Here is a 22045-nt window from a genome sequence, read left to right on the forward strand (position 1 = left end):
CATTCAGAGTATCAATCTCAAGAACTCCTTTCTTCTGATTAGTCCCATTGTTCACAGGATTCCTTTCAGAAGTGTACATGAATTGGTTATTTGCAACCATTTCAATTAGTTCTTGAGCTTCTGTAGGCGTCTTCTTCAGATGAAGAGATCCTCCAACAGAGCTATCCAAAGACATCTTGGACAGTTCAGACAGACCATCATAGAAAATACCTATGATGCTCCATTCAGAAAGCATATCAGAGGGACACTTTCTGATTAATTGTTTGTATCTTTCCCAAGCTTCATAGAGGGATTCTCCTTCCTTCTGTCTGAAGGTTTGGACTTCCACTCTAAGCTTACTCAATTTTTGAGGTGGAAAGAACTTTTCCAAGAAGGCATTGACTAGCTTTTCCCAAGAGTTCAGGCTTTCTTTAGGTTGAGAATCCAACCATATCCTAGCTCTGTCTCTTACAACAAAAGGGAATAGCATAAGTCTGTAGACCTCAGGGTCAACCCCATTAGTCTTGACAGTGTCACAGATTTGCAAGAATTCAGCTAAAAACTGATGAGGATCTTCCAATGGAAGTCCATGGAACTTGCAATGCTGTTGCATTAGAGAAACTAATTGAGGCTTAAGCTCAAAGTTGTTTGCTCCAATGGCAGGGATAGAGATGCTTCTCCCATAGAAGTCGGGAGTAGGTGCAGTAAAGTCACCCAGCACCTTCCTTGCATTGTTGGCATTGTTGTTGTTTTCGGCTGCCATGGGTTCTTCTTCTTTGAATATTTCTGTTAGGTCCTCTACAGAGAATTGTGCCTTAGCTTCTCTTAGCTTTCGCTTCAAGGTCCTTTCAGGTTCAGGATCAGCCTCAACAAGAATGCTTTTGTCTTTGCTCCTGCTCATATGCAAGAGAAGAAAACAAGAAAATCTGGAATCCTCTATGTCACAGTATAGAGATTCCTTGAGGTGTCAGAGGAAAAGAAAAATGGAAGGAAGAGGTAGAAAATTCGAACTTATCAAGAAAGATGGAGTTCGAATTGTGCATTAAGGAATAGTGTTAGTCCATAAATAGGAGGATGTGAGAAGAGGGGAAGAAATTTTTGAAAATAATTTAAAAAGATTTTAAAAACATTTTGAAAAACTTTAATTGATTTTCGAAAACCAAGATTGAGAAAGAAGTAAAGTGAATTTTGAAAAAGATTTTGAAATTAGAAATTAAAAAGATATGATTGAAAACTATTTTGAAAAAGATGTGATTAGGAAGATATGATTCGAAAAACAATTTAAAAAGATTTTATTTTAAAAATTAATGACTTGGCTAACAAGAAAATATATGATTCAAACATTAAACCTTTCTCAACAGAAAAGGCAACATACTTGAATTGTTGAATCAAATCATTAATTGTTAGCAAGTATTTTTGAAAATGGAAAGAAATTGATTTTGAAAAAGATTTGATTGAAAAGATTTGATTTGAAAAAGATTTGATTTTGAAAAGATTTTGAAAACATAAAAAAATTGATTTGAAAACAAAATCTTCCCTCTTGTGCCATCCTGGCGTTAAACGCCCAGAATGGTGCACATTCTGGCGTTTAACGCCCAAACCACTACCCTTTTGGGCGTTAAACGCCCAGCCAGGCACCCTGGCTGGCGTTTAACGCCAGTTTGCCTTCCTTACTGGGCGTTTTGAACGCCTAGCTTTTTCTGTGTAATTCCTCTGCTGAATGTTCTGAATCTTCAATCCTCTGTATTATTGACTTGAAAAGACACAAATTAAAATTTTTTTGGATTTTTTTAATAATCAACATGTAACTAAAATCAAATAACAATGCATGCAAGACACCAAACTTAGCAGTTTGTATACCATTGACACAACAAAATGAGAATGCATATGAGAAACACAAAACACTCAAGTCAAGAGAATCTAAAGATCAGAGTAATGAAATCATCAAGAACATCTTGAAGATCAATTAAGACACATGAATGAATGCAAGAAGAACAGAAACATGCAATTGACACCAAACTTAACATGAGACTCTAGACTCAACAAGAAACATAAAATATTTTTGGTTTTTATGATTTTGCAATTTTTTTTGGATTTTTCGAAAATTAAGTGAAGAGGAAGAATAAAAATATCAAAATTCTTAATGAGAATTCCAGGAATCATGCAATGTTAGTCTAAGGCTTCAGTCTAAAGAAATTAGACATGGCTAAACAAGCTTCAGCAGGACATTGCATTCAAGAGCTAAATTGATGAAGATCAATCAGCTTTGCTGGTGATAAGAACATCACTTTGAAACACTAGAATTCATTCTTAAGAACTCTAAAAAAAATACCTAATCTAAGCAACAAGATGAACCGTCAGTTGTCCAAACTCAACAATCCCCGGCAACGGCGCCAAACACTTGGTGCGCGGAATTGTGATCATCAATGGCGCCATCAACATGGTACGCACAATTGCAATCTCAACTCTTTATCACAACTTCGCACAACTAACCAGCAAGTGTACTGGGTCGTCCAAGTAATAAACCTTACGCGAGTAAGGGTCGATCCCACAGAGATTGTTGGTATGAAGCAAGCTATGGTCACCTTGTAAATCTTAGTCAGGCAAACTCAAATGATTATGGATGATGTATGAATAAAACATAAAAATAAAGATAGAGATACTTATGTAATTCATTGGTGAGAATTTCAGATAAGCGTATGGAGATGCTTTGTCCCTTCCGTCTCTCTGCTTTCCTACTGTCTTCATCCAATCCTTCTTACTCCTTTCCATGGCAAGCTGTATGTAGGGTTTCACCGTTGTCAGTGGCTACCTCCCATCCTCTTAGTGAAAATGTTCAACGCACCCTGTTACGGCACGGCTATTCAGCTGTTGGTTCTCGATCATGTCGGAATAGAATCTAGTGATTCTTTTGCGTCTGTCACTAACACCTCATAATCGCGAGTTTGAAGCTCGTCACAGTCATTCAATCATTGAATCCTACTCAGAATACCACAGACAAGGTTTAGACCTTCCAGATTCTCTTGAATGCCGCCATCAATTCTAGCTTATACCACGAAGATTCCGATTAAGGGATCCAAGAGATAAACATTCAAGCCTTGTTTGCTTGTAGAACAGAAGTGGTTGTCAGGCACTCGTTCATAAGTGAGAATGATGATGAGTGTCACATAATCATCACATTCATCATGTTCTTGGGTGCAAATGAATATCTTAGAACAAGAATGGGCCGAATTGAATAGAAGAACAATAGTAATTGCATTAATACTCGAGGTACAGCAGAGCTCCACACCTTAATCTATGGTGTGTAGAAACTCCACCGTTGAAAATACATAAGAACAAGGTCTAGGCATGGCCGTGAGGCCAGCCTCCAAACGTGATCAAAAGATCTAAAATGATCCAAAGATTCAAAGATCTAAAGATGAAAATACAATAGTAAAAGGTCCTACTTATAGAGAACTAGTAGCCTAGGGTTTACAGAGATGAGTAAATGACATAAAAATCCACTTCCGGGCCCACTTGGTGTGTGCTTGGGCTGAGCATTGAAGCATTTTCGTGTAGAGACTTCTCTTGGAGTTAAACGCCAGCTTTTGTGCCAGTTTGGGCGTTTAACTCCCATTCTTGTGCCAGTTCCGGCGTTTAACGCCGGGCATTCTTGAGCTGATTTGGAACGCCGGTTTGGGCCATCAAATCTCGGGCAAAGTATGGACTATTATACATTGCTGGAAAGCCCAGAATGTCTACTTTCCAACGCCGTTGAGAGCGCGCCAATTGGACTTCTATAGCTCCAGAAAATCCACTTCGAGTGCAGGGAGGTCAGAATCCAACAGCATCTGCAGTCCTTTTTAGTCTCTGAATCAGATTTTTGCTCAGGTCCCTCAATTTCAGCCAGAAAATACCTGAAATCACAGAAAAACACAAAAACTCATAGTAAAGTCCAGAAAAGTGAATTTTAACTAAAAACTAATAAAAATATACTAGAAACTAACTAAAACATACTAAAAACATACTAAAAACAATGCCAAAAAGCGTATAAATTATCCGCTCATCAACATTCTTCATTAGATTCCCCACATGATGCTATGGGAGTCTGTTGAGTGTCCGAACGTCTGGAAGATAATTGATTTATCGCTTGCTCCAATTGATGAAGGGTTGCACTGAACTGGTTTACTGATTCCTCGAAGTGAACCTGTGATTCTTGGCTTGATGGATATGGACATGGTGCATAAGGGAGTGGTGGTTCTTGGAAGTAATTGGATTGGCGTTGGGGTGAATAAGGATCATGTGGAAGTGAATGGTGAAAAGAAGCTTGTGAGTGTGGTGGTTCGAAGTTATGTCGAGAGGATGGTCTCTGAGCACAGGGTGGGGCTTGTTGGTAGTTACAAGGCGGTCCACCAAATCTATCAGTTGGGCATGCATTGTAAAATGGTCTTTGTCCATGATATTTAGGAGGACGTTGTTGCCTAAAGGGGTGATCAGATTCTCTTGGCTCCATCCATCTTTGATTGCTTAGACCTTAATGCATAGTCTTGTTATAGCTTCCATTCCTTGCAACAAAATTAGAACCAAACTCAAAGCGAGAGGGGTGAGAATTCATAATAGCTATCAGAAATAAGAGGGAAGAGAGAAAACAAATAAACAAGTAAAAGAGAAATATTTTTTTGAAAAATATTTACAATAACCAATAATAAGGCACATGTTTGCAATTCCCCGGCAACGGCGCCATTTTGACGTCGGGATTTTTGCTAGTAAAGAATTTTATAAAGTCGCGTTGTAAGTATAGATTCTGGACCAACAGAAATCCCTTCGTACAAACGTTTTGGTTGTCACAAGTAACAAACCCTTAAATAAATTGATAATCGAAGTATTTAAACATCGGGTCGTCTTCTCAAGGAATTACAGGGAGGTGTGTTCTTATTATTGGTTATGAGTTTTGTAAATTGGGGGTTTTGAGAATGAGGAACAAGTATGATAAATGACAAATAAAATAAATAAATGACTATAAAATAAACTCTTGGCAAGGTATGAGGAATTGGAAATCCTATCCTAGTTATCCTTATCAATGATGATGAAAATTGAATCTTAATTCCACTTAGTTAACCTCTCCTGGTGTGAAGGAAGGTCAAGTGGCTAATTAGTTTGATCTTCAAATCCTAGTTAATTCCTAGAAAAAGATTGGGATTATAGAAGTTAAAGCTAATTAGCAAAGATAGCGATTATCGATCACGTTGAGTTTGATAACTCAAGCGTTACTGATTTCTTAACCAAAGCCAGGAATGTAGAAAGCTAAATTAAAATCATAAATATCTGGAATACCTCAAATAACATTCATTCAAAGTAGTCAAATCTAACATGGAAAATATTCATAAGCCAATTGGGCAACATAAATCAAACATAAATAAAAGCATTAAAGTATCTCAAAGTAGAAGAGAGGTCAAAATAAAGGAATATTGAACCTGATATGAAGAGTTGAATTAAATACTTAATTTCTAAAAAAAATCCTAATTTCTAAATCTTAAGAGAGAGGAGAGAACCTCTCTCACTAAAACTACATCTAAACTATGAAAAGTAACTAATTGGTCAGCTCCCTCCTCCTTTCAGATGCATTCCCCCACTTCATAACCTCTGGTCTGTGCTTTTCGGACTTGGATTTGGGCCAAAAAAGGCTTCAAAAATCGCTGGGTGATGCTGCGATTTTAGGAAATTGCACGATCGGCAAAAATTCCTTCCGGCAAGTGCACCGGTTATCGTCAAGTAAAAACTCACAATAGAGTGAGGTCGAATCCCACAAGGATTGGTTGAGTGAGCAATTCGGATTAGAAGTGTGTTCTAGTTGAGCGGAATCAAGATTTAGATGAGAATTACGGAATGTTAAATTGCATGAATTAAAGAGCGAGAAGCTAAATTGCTGAAATTAAAAAGGAATCGGGATGATTGCATGAATTTAATTGCAGAATGTAAAGAGAAAGTGGTAGATCAGAAATGGGGAATTCATTGGGGTTCAGGAGATATTGAGATCTCCGAATCAAAACATTTTTATCCCTTCCTCAACCAATGCATTCATTGAATTTTGCTTGGCAATCTTATATGATTGGATCCCAATCCCTTGGCTCACCAATTCTCTCTAAAAACAAACAAATTCCCAATCCTTTGGTTTAAATGTTCATAAGAAGAGATGATGCTCGATCACTGATTATACCACACAGTTTCATGAACCACAATTTGGTAGGATTACATGTCACAATATCCATCCAAACCCCAATCCAATTCACTGTGAGAAAGCTTCTCTAGCATGAATCCTCCATTCCTTTCCCAAGGTTCCGAAGGATTCCAATTATGGATAGTTTCTTTCCCAAGACAACTAACCAATGGAATTAGATTCGAGAAGCTTTCTAACAAAATTCAAGAGAAAAGATTGAAGAAGAAGATAAAAACTATTATTGATTCATTGAATTACAATAGAGCTCCCTAACCCAATGAAAGGGGGTTTAGTGAGTCATAGCTCTGAATTCAATTACCTAAAAGTATCAAAACTAGAAAAATGATCCAAAAAGTCCTATCTAACTTAAATTCTATCCTATTTATACACTTTCTAAATTGAGCTTCTGTTGTGTTTCTTGGGCTTTGAGGCCCTTTCCTGATTTCCTTTTGCTTTGGGTTTATGATCCATAATCCTGATGAGGCTGCTGATCCAATTCTGTAACATTCATTGAGCCAACTTAGTGATAATCAAGTAATGACACATGACTCAACAAATTGAAATTCCAGACTCATTAATTCTTCAGGCCCAATCCCATAAACCATGATATTCAATTGGGTTTCATACCAGAGTACGTTTAAGTTAATGTTTGTGCTCAAATGCTAACTTAAACTGCAATATCTTTGGCCCAGAAACCTTTTCAAATAGTGGTGTTTAAGTCGCAGTTTAAGTTTCAGTTTAAGGTTAAACTGAAGCTTAAACGTGGAAATGGAAGAAAGCAACCCTGGAGGGTAAAGTAGTCGAACACGTTTAAGCTTCAGTTTAAGGTTAAACTGAAGCTTAAACGTGGAAATGGAAGAAAACAACCCCGGAGTGTGGAATGGTCGAACACGTTTAAGCTCCAGTTTAAGCTTAAACTGGAGCTTAAACGTGGAAATGAAGAAAGCAACCCTGGAGTGTGAATTTGGTCGAACACGTTTAAGCTCCAGTTTAAGGTTAAACTGGAGCTTAAACGTGGGAATGCTCCCTGGTGCATTTCTCAATTCTGGCGTTTAACTTCCAGTTTAAGGTTAAACTGGAGGTTAAACGCCACTTTCAGCTTTTCCTCAGCTTTCATGATTTTGGCGTTTAAGCTCCAGTTTAAGCTTAAACTGGAGCTTAAACGCCACTGATAGTTCCCAGCATTATATGGCTTGGCAGTTTAAGTTCCAGTTTAAGCTTAAACTGGAACTTAAACTCCACATGTGGTATTCAAGCTTCCTTTATTGATTTTGTTGCTTCCTTGTCTAGCCTCTTCTTCCCTGAAATCATCCAAACAACTGCATCAAAGTCTTGCAAAATTTCATGAGAAATCTTCCATTCATAGCATTCAAGTAATATAACTAAAAACTCATGGAATTTGCATCAAAATCATACTGTTTGGATGGTTCATTGCTTTGTTATTCATTTAACCATTCTTGGTTACTTTAAGCTCAAGAAAATGCATAAAACATCTAAAACTAACAGAAAAATGCTAGTGAAACTAGCCCTAGATGCCTTGGCATCACAACACCAAACTTAATACTTGCTTGTCCCTAAGCAAGTCCTGAGTTATTTGAGAAGAAAGTATGAAACAGAAAGCAATTACATTGGCTATATTAGTAAGCACTTGAAGTTCATCAGAAGGGTTTTATGCAGAAAGTTGCAGCATCACTTTTTCATTCTTATCAGGCAAGATTATCACTTTTTCACTGCATCCATTAAACACTGCTATGGCCTCTTGTTATTCTTATGTCCTTGGCACTTTTCTCTTCTTTGTTTTTCTTTTTCTTAGAGCTCCTTTGCTCCTTGTTTGCTCAGTGTCATGTGTTGCACAAGCCTTTGGCATTTTCTTTTTCTTATCAGTGCACTACACATATCCACTACAGGCATTTTAGTTCACATTTCTTCTTGAGACATTGGTGCCCAGCACCTCTTTGTGTGACTAAATGTTTTGTATTTAGGTTGCTCTTGATAATGGACTTTTGGTTGATAATCCCGGGTTAGTTAACCCAAGTTACCAAGTGTTGAAACACTCCTCAGAACCTATTCATCCAAGCATATCCTTAATACATAAACACCACAGGCATTTGTCTCAGAAGTTCAAACCATTGGTGCCTAGCTTATTCTCTCAATTTTTTTTGCTTTTTGGTTGCCCTTTTTCAGTGGCTTTTTCTTCTTCTTTTTCTTTCTTTTTCATGGCCAAAGACATTTATTCATCAAGATCCATAGACAGTATTCAAACTTCTACACAAAAATGATAATTCTACACTCAATTTCCAGTGAGCTGACTAAACAATCAAGCATGCATACCACCACTTAATTCTACTTGATTTGTCACTAAATGAGCCAAGTTACTTTTGTTCAAACTTTTCTTTTATTTTTGGAAACAGAACAAGCATGGAAAGCATTTGTTTAAGAAGGTGAAGTTATATCCAAACATCTAGGCATTCACTTTATTCAAAGCAGTAAACCAACACTCATACTAAAAACTTCACATTCCAGAAAGATTCAACAATTACAGTTTAAACCAGAACAAGCATGCTTTTGTTTGCCTTTTAAAGAATGGTCAAGGAACAACACCACCTTGTGAAATTTCTTGTTTTCTCTTTGTTGCCAGGAAACAATTTGATTTCTCCTTCTTCTCCTAGTTGTTGCTTCATGTTCTTTCTAAGATCCTTGTTTCCTTTCCTGCAAAGAGTGATGAAGTTGCTTGCTTCTCAAGCACTTGAGTGGTTAGATCACTATGTATGGGCAAGTGTCTGAGTCTTAAGTTGGTGTGTGAACACCAAACTTAGTCTCCTACTTACTCCTCTGCTCTTTGAATCCTTGAATTCTCCTTGGAATGAAGTTGCTGCTAAGGATTTTAAGCATTTCTGTGATTGCTTAGAATGGTTGTTCCTTTCATATAATTCAAAGGTTGTTGTGTTCAGTTGATCTGTATGGTGGAACACCAAACTTAGAGTCACACATTCCCCTTTGAATTATTGATCCACGAATTCATTGTTTGGTGTGAAACACCAAACTTAATTCTTTGCAATGCACAGAAACTACTTCACCTTTTTATTGAAACAAATAAAAGAAACAGCAAAGGAGTATTACCTCAGGTTGGGTTGCCTCCCAACAAGCGCTTCTTTAACGTCATTAGCTTGACGGTTGTCCCTTGTTAGGGTGGATTGTAGTGCTTGATGTCCTCTCCTCTCACTATGAAAACGTCCCCATTTGATTCCTTCATGATTTCCAAATGTTCCATAGAAAGAACTTTCCTGATTGTGAACACTTGAGGGAGCTGGGAAGGAATGGTTTTGAGGCCAGGTGGGATTGGCAGATAATGACTTGATATCACTTTATCTCCCGGAGAGAAACCTTCAGTGGGAATTTTCTTGTTTCTCCACCCTCTTGGCAATTTCTTTACAATTCTTCCCTCTCTCTTGAGGATTTCTTTATTGACCCTTATGCCAGGAGGATCCTTCTGAGCTGTTTCTATTGATTCTTGTGGCTTTAACTCTTGCAATTCTTGTTTGCCTTCCAAGGACTGTTTCAGAGTTTCAGCTGCTGGATTGCTTTCCTCCAAACACAGATGGCTACTATCATCCTTAGGCTTTTCAGGTTCTGGTTCAGGCTCAGATGCAGGTTTGAAAACATGGAAAATGAGCTGTTCATCATGTATTCTCAAAATTAGCTCTCCTTGTTCTACATCTATGAGCGCTCTAGCAGTGGCTAGAAATGGCCTTCCCAGAATGATAGGGTGTAAGTAGCTTTCCTCCATGTCCAAAATGACAAAGTCTGTGGGGAAGAAATAATTTTCCACTTTCACCAGCACATTCTCAACTACCCCTTCAGCTTGCTTTTGAGTTTTGTCAGCCAGTTGTATGATTACATCAGTGGATCTCACCTCATTCAGTTGTAGCCTCTTCATAAGAGTCAGAGGCATCACATTTATGCTAGCTCCTAGATCACAGAATCCTCTGTCAATTTTTGTTTCCCCTATGATGCAGGGGATATGAAAACTTCCTGGGTCTGTTTTCTTAGAGACTATGTCCTTCTTGATGAGGGCACTGCATTCTTTGTTCATTATTACAGTTTGTCCTCCCTTCAAAACTCTTTTCTTGCTCAGCAATTCCTTCAAATACTTGATATGTGTAGGCATCTGCTGGAGAATCTCAAGAAAGGGAATATTGATATGGAGAGACTTAAATGTCTCTAAAAACCTTGAATATGTTTTCCCTTTTTCACCTCCTCCTAACCTCTGAGGAAATGGTGCTTTTGGTTGGTATGTTTCCAGCATGCCTTTATTTTGCAGTTCCTTGGCTTGCTCAGTTTCACTTTCCTGCTTAGCTTCTTCCACACCTTCCTTCAAGATTTCTGGCTCCTGTTTTGAGGGTCTGATTCCTTCTTCTTCTGAGACTTCCTTCAATATGGTGATGGCCTTGCATTCTTCCCATCTCTCTCCCTTTTGTTCCCCTTTAGGATTCTTTTCTGTGTCACTAGGGAACACTGCAGTTGACTTAGGGGCCTGTTGAGATAGCTCTCCTACTCGAGACTCCATCCTCTTGAGTTTTTCACCATGGTTCCTTAAGGTAGATCTCACATCATCCCTAAAGCTTTTCAACTCACTTATGTCCTGACCCATGTTTGCAAGCATTCCTTCTATCCTGTTTAATTGATCTTGAAATTGTTGGTTCGGATTAGGTTGGGCAGGTTGATTATTTTGGCCATGATATGGTGGTTGGGAGTAAGTGTTTTGTGTGGCTTGGTATGATCTTTGGTTGGAGTTTTGGTATGTGGAATTGTTATGTTGGTTGGGGTTGTAAGGTTTGTGGTTTTGTGGTTGGGTTTGCTGGTTTCCCCACTCAAAGTTTGGGTGGTTTTTCCAGCCTGGATTGTAAGTGTTGGAATGTGGATCATATGGTTGCCTTTGTTGATTTCCCACATAATTGGCCTCTTCCCAATCACCTCCTTCGGTGCTTACTTCCTCTTGATCTTGTGTGTGTATTGCAGCCACTTGCTTTGTTTCTAATTTCCTGGTGAGCTCTGCTAGTTGCTTGGCAAACACCTTGTTTTGGGCTAGAATTGTATCAACATGGTTCAGCTCCATGACTCCTTTAGTGTTGTGTCTCTCTGAAGCATAGTAGTACTCATTCTCAGCCACTGTCTCAATCACTTCAATGGCTTCTTCCACAGTCTTTTTCCTGTTCAATGAACCTCCTGATGAATGGTCTACAGCCTTCCTTGATTCATAAGAAAGTCCATCATAGAAAATATGCAATTGCACCCAGTCATGGAACATGTCTGGTGGGCATTTCCTTGTCAAATCCTTGAACCTCTCCCATGCCTCGTAGAGAGTTTCACCATCTTGTTGTCTAAAAGTCTGAACCTCAGATCGAAGCCTATTGACCTTTTGTGGGGGGTAGAAACGTGCCAGAAACTTGCTTTCCACCTCATCCCAGGTTGTTAGGCCCCCCTTGGGAATGATTCCAGCCACTTAGCTGCCTTGTCCCTAAGTGAAAATGGGAACAAGAGCAGTTTATAGGCATCTTCCTGGACTCTATTGGACTTCACAGTGTCACAAATTCTCAGGAATTTTGTGAGATGTTGGTTTGGATCTTCATTAGCACTCCCACCAAATGAACAATGATTCTCCACCAGTGATATTAGTTGTGGTTTGAGTTCAAAATTGTTGGCCTGAATGGGTGGTTTCTGAATGCTGCTACCACAATTCCCAGAGGTTGGGTTTATGTATGAACCAAGAACCCTCCTCTCGGGAATGGCATTGTTTCCATCAGCTCTCTCATGGTGTTGAACTTCTCTATCCATGTTGAGATCTAGAGCTTCCTCAAAATTGTCCTCAGATTCTCCTTCAGATTCTTCTTCTCTCAGTACTCTCTTCCCTCTTGCTTCCCTTCTAAGTTTATGAAGGGTCCTCTCTGGTTCGGTATATGGAGGAGTTGATGTCTCTCCTCTCCTACCTGTCATACAAGAACACAGCACAGGCAACAAACAAGTGAAATACTCTTGGTTAATGGAAGAGTATGGTTAGAGCAGTTGAGGAATTAATTCAAATAGTTAGTGAGTCAGTGAGTTAGTTGCTTGAATTTAAAGGCATAAAGAAAGAAAGCAAGTAATAGAGTGCAGAAATTAAAATTCAACAAGTAACTTGAACTGAATTAACAAAACAAGAAAAATGCTCAATCTAGTTAACTTCCAATTTGAGAATTGTCAATCGAAAACCAATCCCCGGCAACGGCGCCATAAACTTGATGCTGCGATTTTAGGAAATTGCACGATCGGCAAAAATTCCTTCCGGCAAGTGCACCGGTTATCGTCAAGTAAAAACTCACAATAGAGTGAGGTCGAATCCCACAAGGATTGGTTGAGTGAGCAATTCGGATTAGAAGTGTGTTCTAGTTGAGCGGAATCAAGATTTAGATGAGAATTGCGGAATGTTAAATTGCATGAATTAAAGAGCGAGAAGCTAAATTGCTGAAATTAAAAAGGAATCGGGATGATTGCATGAATTTAATTGCAGAATGTAAAGAGAAAGTGGTAGATCAGAAATGGGGAATTCATTGGGGTTCAGGAGATATTGAGATCTCCGAATCAAAACATTTTTATCCCTTCCTCAACCAATGCATTCATTGAATTTTGCTTGGCAATCTTATATGATTGGATCCCAATCCCTTGGCTCACCAATTCTCTCTAAAAACAAACAAATTCCCAATCCTTTGGTTTAAATGTTCATAAGAAGAGATGATGCTCGATCACTGATTATACCACACAGTTTCATGAACCACAATTTGGTAGGATTACATGTCACAATATCCATCCAAACCCCAATCCAATTCACTGTGAGAAAGCTTCTCTAGCATGAATCCTCCATTCCTTTCCCAAGGTTCCGAAGGATTCCAATTATGGATAGTTTCTTTCCCAAGACAACTAACCAATGGAATTAGATTCGAGAAGCTTTCTAACAAAATTCAAGAGAAAAGATTGAAGAAGAAGATAAAAACTATTATTGATTCATTGAATTACAATAGAGCTCCCTAACCCAATGAAAGGGGGTTTAGTGAGTCATAGCTCTGAATTCAATTACCTAAAAGTATCAAAACTAGAAAAATGATCCAAAAAGTCCTATCTAACTTAAATTCTATCCTATTTATACACTTTCTAAATTGAGCTTCTGTTGTGTTTCTTGGGCTTTGAGGCCCTTTCCTGATTTCCTTTTGCTTTGGGTTTATGATCCATAATCCTGATGAGGCTGCTGATCCAATTCTGTAACATTCATTGAGCCAACTTAGTGATAATCAAGTAATGACACATGACTCAACAAATTGAAATTCCAGACTCATCAATTCTTCAGGCCCAATCCCATAAACCATGATATTCAATTGGGTTTCATACCAGAGTACGTTTAAGTTAATGTTTGTGCTCAAATGCTAACTTAAACTGCAATATCTTTGGCCCAGAAACCTTTTCAAATAGTGGTGTTTAAGTTGCAGTTTAAGTTTCAGTTTAAGGTTAAACTGAAGCTTAAACGTGGAAATGGAAGAAAGCAACCCTGGAGGGTAAAGTAGTCGAACACGTTTAAGCTTCAGTTTAAGGTTAAACTGAAGCTTAAACGTGGAAATGGAAGAAAACAACCCCGGAGTGTGGAATGGTCGAACACGTTTAAGCTCCAGTTTAAGCTTAAACTGGAGCTTAAACGTGGAAATGAAGAAAGCAACCCTGGAGTGTGAATTTGGTCGAACACGTTTAAGCTCCAGTTTAAGGTTAAACTGGAGCTTAAACGTGGGAATGCTCCCTGGTGCATTTCTCAATTCTGGCGTTTAACTTCCAGTTTAAGGTTAAACTGGAGGTTAAACGCCACTTTCAGCTTTTCCTCAGCTTTCATGATTTTGGCGTTTAAGCTCCAGTTTAAGCTTAAACTGGAGCTTAAACGCCACTGATAGTTCCCAGCATTATATGGCTTGGCAGTTTAAGTTCCAGTTTAAGCTTAAACTGGAACTTAAACTCCACATGTGGTATTCAAGCTTCCTTTATTGATTTTGTTGCTTCCTTGTCTAGCCTCTTCTTCCCTGAAATCATCCAAACAACTGCATCAAAGTCTTGCAAAATTTCATGAGAAATCTTCCATTCATAGCATTCAAGTAATATAACTAAAAACTCATGGAATTTGCATCAAAATCATACTGTTTGGATGGTTCATTGCTTTGTTATTCATTTAACCATTCTTGGTTACTTTAAGCTCAAGAAAATGCATAAAACATCTAAAACTAACAGAAAAATGCTAGTGAAACTAGCCCTAGATGCCTTGGCATCACAACACCAAACTTAATACTTGCTTGTCCCTAAGCAAGTCCTGAGTTATTTGAGAAGAAAGTATGAAACAGAAAGCAATTACATTGGCTATATTAGTAAGCACTTGAAGTTCATCAGAAGGGTTTTATGCAGAAAGTTGCAGCATCACTTTTTCATTCTTATCAGGCAAGATTATCACTTTTTCACTGCATCCATTAAACACTGCTATGGCCTCTTGTTATTCTTATGTCCTTGGCACTTTTCTCTTCTTTGTTTTTCTTTTTCTTAGAGCTCCTTTGCTCCTTGTTTGCTCAGTGTCATGTGTTGCACAAGCCTTTGGCATTTTCTTTTTCTTATCAGTGCACTACACATATCCACTACAGGCATTTTAGTTCACATTTCTTCTTGAGACATTGGTGCCCAGCACCTCTTTGTGTGACTAAATGTTTTGTATTTAGGTTGCTCTTGATAATGGACTTTTGGTTGATAATCCCGGGTTAGTTAACCCAAGTTACCAAGTGTTGAAACACTCCTCAGAACCTATTCATCCAAGCATATCCTTAATACATAAACACCACAGGCATTTGTCTCAGAAGTTCAAACCATTGGTGCCTAGCTTATTCTCTCAATTTTTTTTGCTTTTTGGTTGCCCTTTTTCAGTGGCTTTTTCTTCTTCTTTTTCTTTCTTTTTCATGGCCAAAGACATTTATTCATCAAGATCCATAGACAGTATTCAAACTTCTACACAAAAATGATAATTCTACACTCAATTTCCAGTGAGCTGACTAAACAATCAAGCATGCATACCACCACTTAATTCTACTTGATTTGTCACTAAATGAGCCAAGTTACTTTTGTTCAAACTTTTCTTTTATTTTTGGAAACAGAACAAGCATGGAAAGCATTTGTTTAAGAAGGTGAAGTTATATCCAAACATCTAGGCATTCACTTTATTCAAAGCAGTAAACCAACACTCATACTAAAAACTTCACATTCCAGAAAGATTCAACAATTACAGTTTAAACCAGAACAAGCATGCTTTTGTTTGCCTTTTAAAGAATGGTCAAGGAACAACACCACCTTGTGAAATTTCTTGTTTTCTCTTTGTTGCCAGGAAACAATTTGATTTCTCCTTCTTCTCCTAGTTGTTGCTTCATGTTCTTTCTAAGATCCTTGTTTCCTTTCCTGCAAAGAGTGATGAAGTTGCTTGCTTCTCAAGCACTTGAGTGGTTAGATCACTATGTATGGGCAAGTGTCTGAGTCTTAAGTTGGTGTGTGAACACCAAACTTAGTCTCCTACTTACTCCTCTGCTCTTTGAATCCTTGAATTCTCCTTGGAATGAAGTTGCTGCTAAGGATTTTAAGCATTTCTGTGATTGCTTAGAATGGTTGTTCCTTTCATATAATTCAAAGGTTGTTGTGTTCAGTTGATCTGTATGGTGGAACACCAAACTTAGAGTCACACATTCCCCTTTGAATTATTGATCCACGAATTCATTGTTTGGTGTGAAACACCAAACTTAATTCTTTGCAATGCACAGAAACTACTTCACCTTTTTATTGAAACAAATAAAAGAAACAGCAAAGGAGTATTACCTCAGGTTGGGTTGCCTCCCAACAAGCGCTTCTTTAACGTCATTAGCTTGACGGTTGTCCCTTGTTAGGGTGGATTGTAGTGCTTGATGTCCTCTCCTCTCACTATGAAAACGTCCCCATTTGATTCCTTCATGATTTCCAAATGTTCCATAGAAAGAACTTTCCTGATTGTGAACACTTGAGGGAGCTGGGAAGGAATGGTTTTGAGGCCAGGTGGGATTGGCAGATAATGACTTGATATCACTTTATCTCCCGGAGAGAAACCTTCAGTGGGAATTTTCTTGTTTCTCCACCCTCTTGGCAATTTCTTTACAATTCTTCCCTCTCTCTTGAGGATTTCTTTATTGACCCTTATGCCAGGAGGATCCTTCTGAGCTGTTTCTATTGATTCTTGTGGCTTTAACTCTTGCAATTCTTGTTTGCCTTCCAAGGACTGTTTCAGAGTTTCAGCTGCTGGATTGCTTTCCTCCAAACACAGATGGCTACTATCATCCTTAGGCTTTTCAGGTTCTGGTTCAGGCTCAGATGCAGGTTTGAAAACATGGAAAATGAGCTGTTCATCATGTATTCTCAAAATTAGCTCTCCTTGTTCTACATCTATGAGCGCTCTAGCAGTGGCTAGAAATGGCCTTCCCAGAATGATAGGGTGTAAGTAGCTTTCCTCCATGTCCAAAATGACAAAGTCTGTGGGGAAGAAATAATTTTCCACTTTCACCAGCACATTCTCAACTACCCCTTCAGCTTGCTTTTGAGTTTTGTCAGCCAGTTGTATGATTACATCAGTGGATCTCACCTCATTCAGTTGTAGCCTCTTCATAAGAGTCAGAGGCATCACATTTATGCTAGCTCCTAGATCACAGAATCCTCTGTCAATTTTTGTTTCCCCTATGATGCAGGGGATATGAAAACTTCCTGGGTCTGTTTTCTTAGAGACTATGTCCTTCTTGATGAGGGCACTGCATTCTTTGTTCATTATTACAGTTTGTCCTCCCTTCAAAACTCTTTTCTTGCTCAGCAATTCCTTCAAATACTTGATATGTGTAGGCATCTGCTGGAGAATCTCAAGAAAGGGAATATTGATATGGAGAGACTTAAATGTCTCTAAAAACCTTGAATATGTTTTCCCTTTTTCACCTCCTCCTAACCTCTGAGGAAATGGTGCTTTTGGTTGGTATGTTTCCAGCATGCCTTTATTTTGCAGTTCCTTGGCTTGCTCAGTTTCACTTTCCTGCTTAGCTTCTTCCACACCTTCCTTCAAGATTTCTGGCTCCTGTTTTGAGGGTCTGATTCCTTCTTCTTCTGAGACTTCCTTCAATATGGTGATGGCCTTGCATTCTTCCCATCTCTCTCCCTTTTGTTCCCCTTTAGGATTCTTTTCTGTGTCACTAGGGAACACTGCAGTTGACTTAGGGGCCTGTTGAGATAGCTCTCCTACTCGAGACTCCATCCTCTTGAGTTTTTCACCATGGTTCCTTAAGGTAGATCTCACATCATCCCTAAAGCTTTTCAACTCACTTATGTCCTGACCCATGTTTGCAAGCATTCCTTCTATCCTGTTTAATTGATCTTGAAATTGTTGGTTCGGATTAGGTTGGGCAGGTTGATTATTTTGGCCATGATATGGTGGTTGGGAGTAAGTGTTTTGTGTGGCTTGGTATGATCTTTGGTTGGAGTTTTGGTATGTGGAATTGTTATGTTGGTTGGGGTTGTAAGGTTTGTGGTTTTGTGGTTGGGTTTGCTGGTTTCCCCACTCAAAGTTTGGGTGGTTTTTCCAGCCTGGGTTGTAAGTGTTGGAATGTGGATCATATGGTTGCCTTTGTTGATTTCCCACATAATTGGCCTCTTCCCAATCACCTCCTTCGGTGCTTACTTCCTCTTGATCTTGTGTGTGTATTGCAGCCACTTGCTTTGTTTCTAATTTCCTGGTGAGCTCTGCTAGTTGCTTGGCAAACACCTTGTTTTGGGCTAGAATTGTATCAACATGGTTCAGCTCCATGACTCCTTTAGTGTTGTGTCTCTCTGAAGCATAGTAGTACTCATTCTCAGCCACTGTCTCAATCACTTCAATGGCTTCTTCCACAGTCTTTTTCCTGTTCAATGAACCTCCTGATGAATGGTCTACAGCCTTCCTTGATTCATAAGAAAGTCCATCATAGAAAATATGCAATTGCACCCAGTCATGGAACATGTCTGGTGGGCATTTCCTTGTCAAATCCTTGAACCTCTCCCATGCCTCGTAGAGAGTTTCACCATCTTGTTGTCTAAAAGTCTGAACCTCAGATCGAAGCCTATTGACCTTTTGTGGGGGGTAGAAACGTGCCAGAAACTTGCTTTCCACCTCATCCCAGGTTGTTAGGCCCCCCCTTGGGAATGATTCCAGCCACTTAGCTGCCTTGTCCCTAAGTGAAAATGGGAACAAGAGCAGTTTATAGGCATCTTCCTGGACTCCATTGGACTTCACAGTGTCACAAATTCTCAGGAATTTTGTGAGATGTTGGTTTGGATCTTCATTAGCACTCCCACCAAATGAACAATGATTCTCCACCAGTGATATTAGTTGTGGTTTGAGTTCAAAATTGTTGGCCTGAATGGGTGGTTTCTGAATGCTGCTACCACAATTCCCAGAGGTTGGGTTTATGTATGAACCAAGAACCCTCCTCTCGGGAATGGCATTGTTTCCATCAGCTCTCTCATGGTGTTGAACTTCTCTATCCATGTTGAGATCTAGAGCTTCCTCAAAATTGTCCTCAGATTCTCCTTCAGATTCTTCTTCTCTCAGTACTCTCTTCCCTCTTGCTTCCCTTCTAAGTTTATGAAGGGTCCTCTCTGGTTCGGTATATGGAGGAGTTGATGTCTCTCCTCTCCTACCTGTCATACAAGAACACAGCACAGGCAACAAACAAGTGAAATACTCTTGGTTAATGGAAGAGTATGGTTAGAGCAGTTGAGGAATTAATTCAAATAGTTAGTGAGTCAGTGAGTTAGTTGCTTGAATTTAAAGGCATAAAGAAAGAAAGCAAGTAATAGAGTGCAGAAATTAAAATTCAACAAGTAACTTGAACTGAATTAACAAAACAAGAAAAATGCTCAATCTAGTTAACTTCCAATTTGAGAATTGTCAATCGAAAACCAATCCCCGGCAACGGCACCATAAACTTGATGCTGCGATTTTAGGAAATTGCACGATCGGCAAAAATTCCTTCCGGCAAGTGCACCGGTTATCGTCAAGTAAAAACTCACAATAGAGTGAGGTCGAATCCCACAAGGATTGGTTGAGTGAGCAATTCGGATTAGAAGTGTGTTCTAGTTGAGCGGAATCAAGATTTAGATGAGAATTGCGGAATGTTAAATTGCATGAATTAAAGAGCGAGAAGCTAAATTGCTGAAATTAAAAAGGAATCGGGATGATTGCATGAATTTAATTGCAGAATGTAAAGAGAAAGTGGTAGATCAGAAATGGGGAATTCATTGGGGTTCAGGAGATATTGAGATCTCCGAATCAAAACATTTTTATCCCTTCCTCAACCAATGCATTCATTGAATTTTGCTTGGCAATCTTATATGATTGGATCCCAATCCCTTGGCTCACCAATTCTCTCTAAAAACAAACAAATTCCCAATCCTTTGGTTTAAATGTTCATAAGAAGAGATGATGCTCGATCACTGATTATACCACACAGTTTCATGAACCACAATTTGGTAGGATTACATGTCACAATATCCATCCAAACCCCAATCCAATTCACTGTGAGAAAGCTTCTCTAGCATGAATCCTCCATTCCTTTCCCAAGGTTCCGAAGGATTCCAATTATGGATAGTTTCTTTCCCAAGACAACTAACCAATGGAATTAGATTCGAGAAGCTTTCTAACAAAATTCAAGAGAAAAGATTGAAGAAGAAGATAAAAACTATTATTGATTCATTGAATTACAATAGAGCTCCCTAACCCAATGAAAGGGGGTTTAGTGAGTCATAGCTCTGAATTCAATTACCTAAAAGTATCAAAACTAGAAAAATGATCCAAAAAGTCCTATCTAACTTAAATTCTATCCTATTTATACACTTTCTAAATTGAGCTTCTGTTGTGTTTCTTGGGCTTTGAGGCCCTTTCCTGATTTCCTTTTGCTTTGGGTTTATGATCCATAATCCTGATGAGGCTGCTGATCCAATTCTGTAACATTCATTGAGCCAACTTAGTGATAATCAAGTAATGACACATGACTCAACAAATTGAAATTCCAGACTCATCAATTCTTCAGGCCCAATCCCATAAACCATGATATTCAATTGGGTTTCATACCAGAGTACGTTTAAGTTAATGTTTGTGCTCAAATGCTAACTTAAACTGCAATATCTTTGGCCCAGAAACCTTTTCAAATAGTGGTGTTTAAGTTGCAGTTTAAGTTTCAGTTTAAGGTTAAACTGAAGCTTAAACGTGGAAATGGAAGAAAGCAACCCTGGAGGGTAAAGTAGTCGAACACGTTTAAGCTTCAGTTTAAGGTTAAACTGAAGCTTAAACGTGGAAATGGAAGAAAACAACCCCGGAGTGTGGAATGGTCGAACACGTTTAAGCTCCAGTTTAAGCTTAAACTGGAGCTTAAACGTGGAAATGAAGAAAGCAACCCTGGAGTGTGAATTTGGTCGAACACGTTTAAGCTCCAGTTTAAGGTTAAACTGGAGCTTAAACGTGGGAATGCTCCCTGGTGCATTTCTCAATTCTGGCGTTTAACTTCCAGTTTAAGGTTAAACTGGAGGTTAAACGCCACTTTCAGCTTTTCCTCAGCTTTCATGATTTTGGCGTTTAAGCTCCAGTTTAAGCTTAAACTGGAGCTTAAACGCCACTGATAGTTCCCAGCATTATATGGCTTGGCAGTTTAAGTTCCAGTTTAAGCTTAAACTGGAACTTAAACTCCACATGTGGTATTCAAGCTTCCTTTATTGATTTTGTTGCTTCCTTGTCTAGCCTCTTCTTCCCTGAAATCATCCAAACAACTGCATCAAAGTCTTGCAAAATTTCATGAGAAATCTTCCATTCATAGCATTCAAGTAATATAACTAAAAACTCATGGAATTTGCATCAAAATCATACTGTTTGGATGGTTCATTGCTTTGTTATTCATTTAACCATTCTTGGTTACTTTAAGCTCAAGAAAATGCATAAAACATCTAAAACTAACAGAAAAATGCTAGTGAAACTAGCCCTAGATGCCTTGGCATCACTGGGATCGCTTTCTGTAATTTCTGGTGCGTGGCCTCTGTCACGCGTCCACGTGGGTCACGCGGTCGCGTCATGTGGAATTTTCCTTATCACGCGGTCGCTTCAGTCATGCGTCCGCATCATATGTGTTTCGCTTGTGGCGCGCGATCGCGCCAATCATGTGATCGCGTCATTGCCATTTCACGCCGGCATGAGGCCGCGTCGTCCATGCGATCGCGTCGCTGCCAGTTTCTTCAAAAACTCCGTTTTACGCTTTCCTTCCATTTTCACATGTTTCCTTTTCATCCTTTAAGTCATTCCTGCCTTAGAAGATCTGAAATTACTCAACACACGAATCACGGCATCGAATGGCAGTAAAAGATAATTAAAATTAATACTTTTAAAGCCTAGAAAACATGTTTTTCACATACATCTCATAATAAAGAAGGGAAGGTAAAACCATGCAATTTCACATGCATAAGTGGGTGAAGGATTGAATAAAACACTTAAATTTAGCACAAATTATATCATAAAATATGGGTTTATCAACAAGCTGCAAGAATCTCATTAGAGATGGCAGACAAGTCAATAAAACAAGCTTATGGATTGGTAGAGGACGTGTTGGTAAAGGTTAAAGGCCTTTACATCCCTGCTGATTTCATAATCTTAGACACTGGGAAGGATGAGAATGAATCCATCATTTTTGGAAGACCCTTCCTAGCCAAAGCAAGAGCTGTGATTGATGTTGACAGAGGAGAGCT

General features: G+C 38.8%; 3 non-coding genes across 3 annotated transcripts; all 3 read left to right on the top strand.

The window, feature by feature from the left end:
- Window positions 1-229: 229 nt before the first annotated feature.
- On the top strand, window positions 230-337 carry LOC112804274 (small nucleolar RNA R71). Its single transcript, XR_003202889.1, has one exon. It is a non-coding gene; the product is annotated as a small nucleolar RNA R71 (small nucleolar RNA).
- An 11144-nt stretch (window positions 338-11481) lies between these two features.
- LOC112804946 (small nucleolar RNA R71) lies at window positions 11482-11585 on the top strand. The gene has a single exon (XR_003203563.1). It is a non-coding gene; the product is annotated as a small nucleolar RNA R71 (small nucleolar RNA).
- Window positions 11586-18273: 6688 nt separating this feature from the next.
- LOC112804959 (small nucleolar RNA R71) lies at window positions 18274-18377 on the top strand. The gene has a single exon (XR_003203575.1). It is a non-coding gene; the product is annotated as a small nucleolar RNA R71 (small nucleolar RNA).
- The last annotated feature ends 3668 nt before the right edge of the window (window positions 18378-22045 follow it).

Source organism: Arachis hypogaea, chromosome 5 (genome assembly GCF_003086295.3).
Source record: "Arachis hypogaea cultivar Tifrunner chromosome 5, arahy.Tifrunner.gnm2.J5K5, whole genome shotgun sequence".
Lineage (NCBI taxonomy): Eukaryota > Viridiplantae > Streptophyta > Magnoliopsida > Fabales > Fabaceae > Arachis > Arachis hypogaea.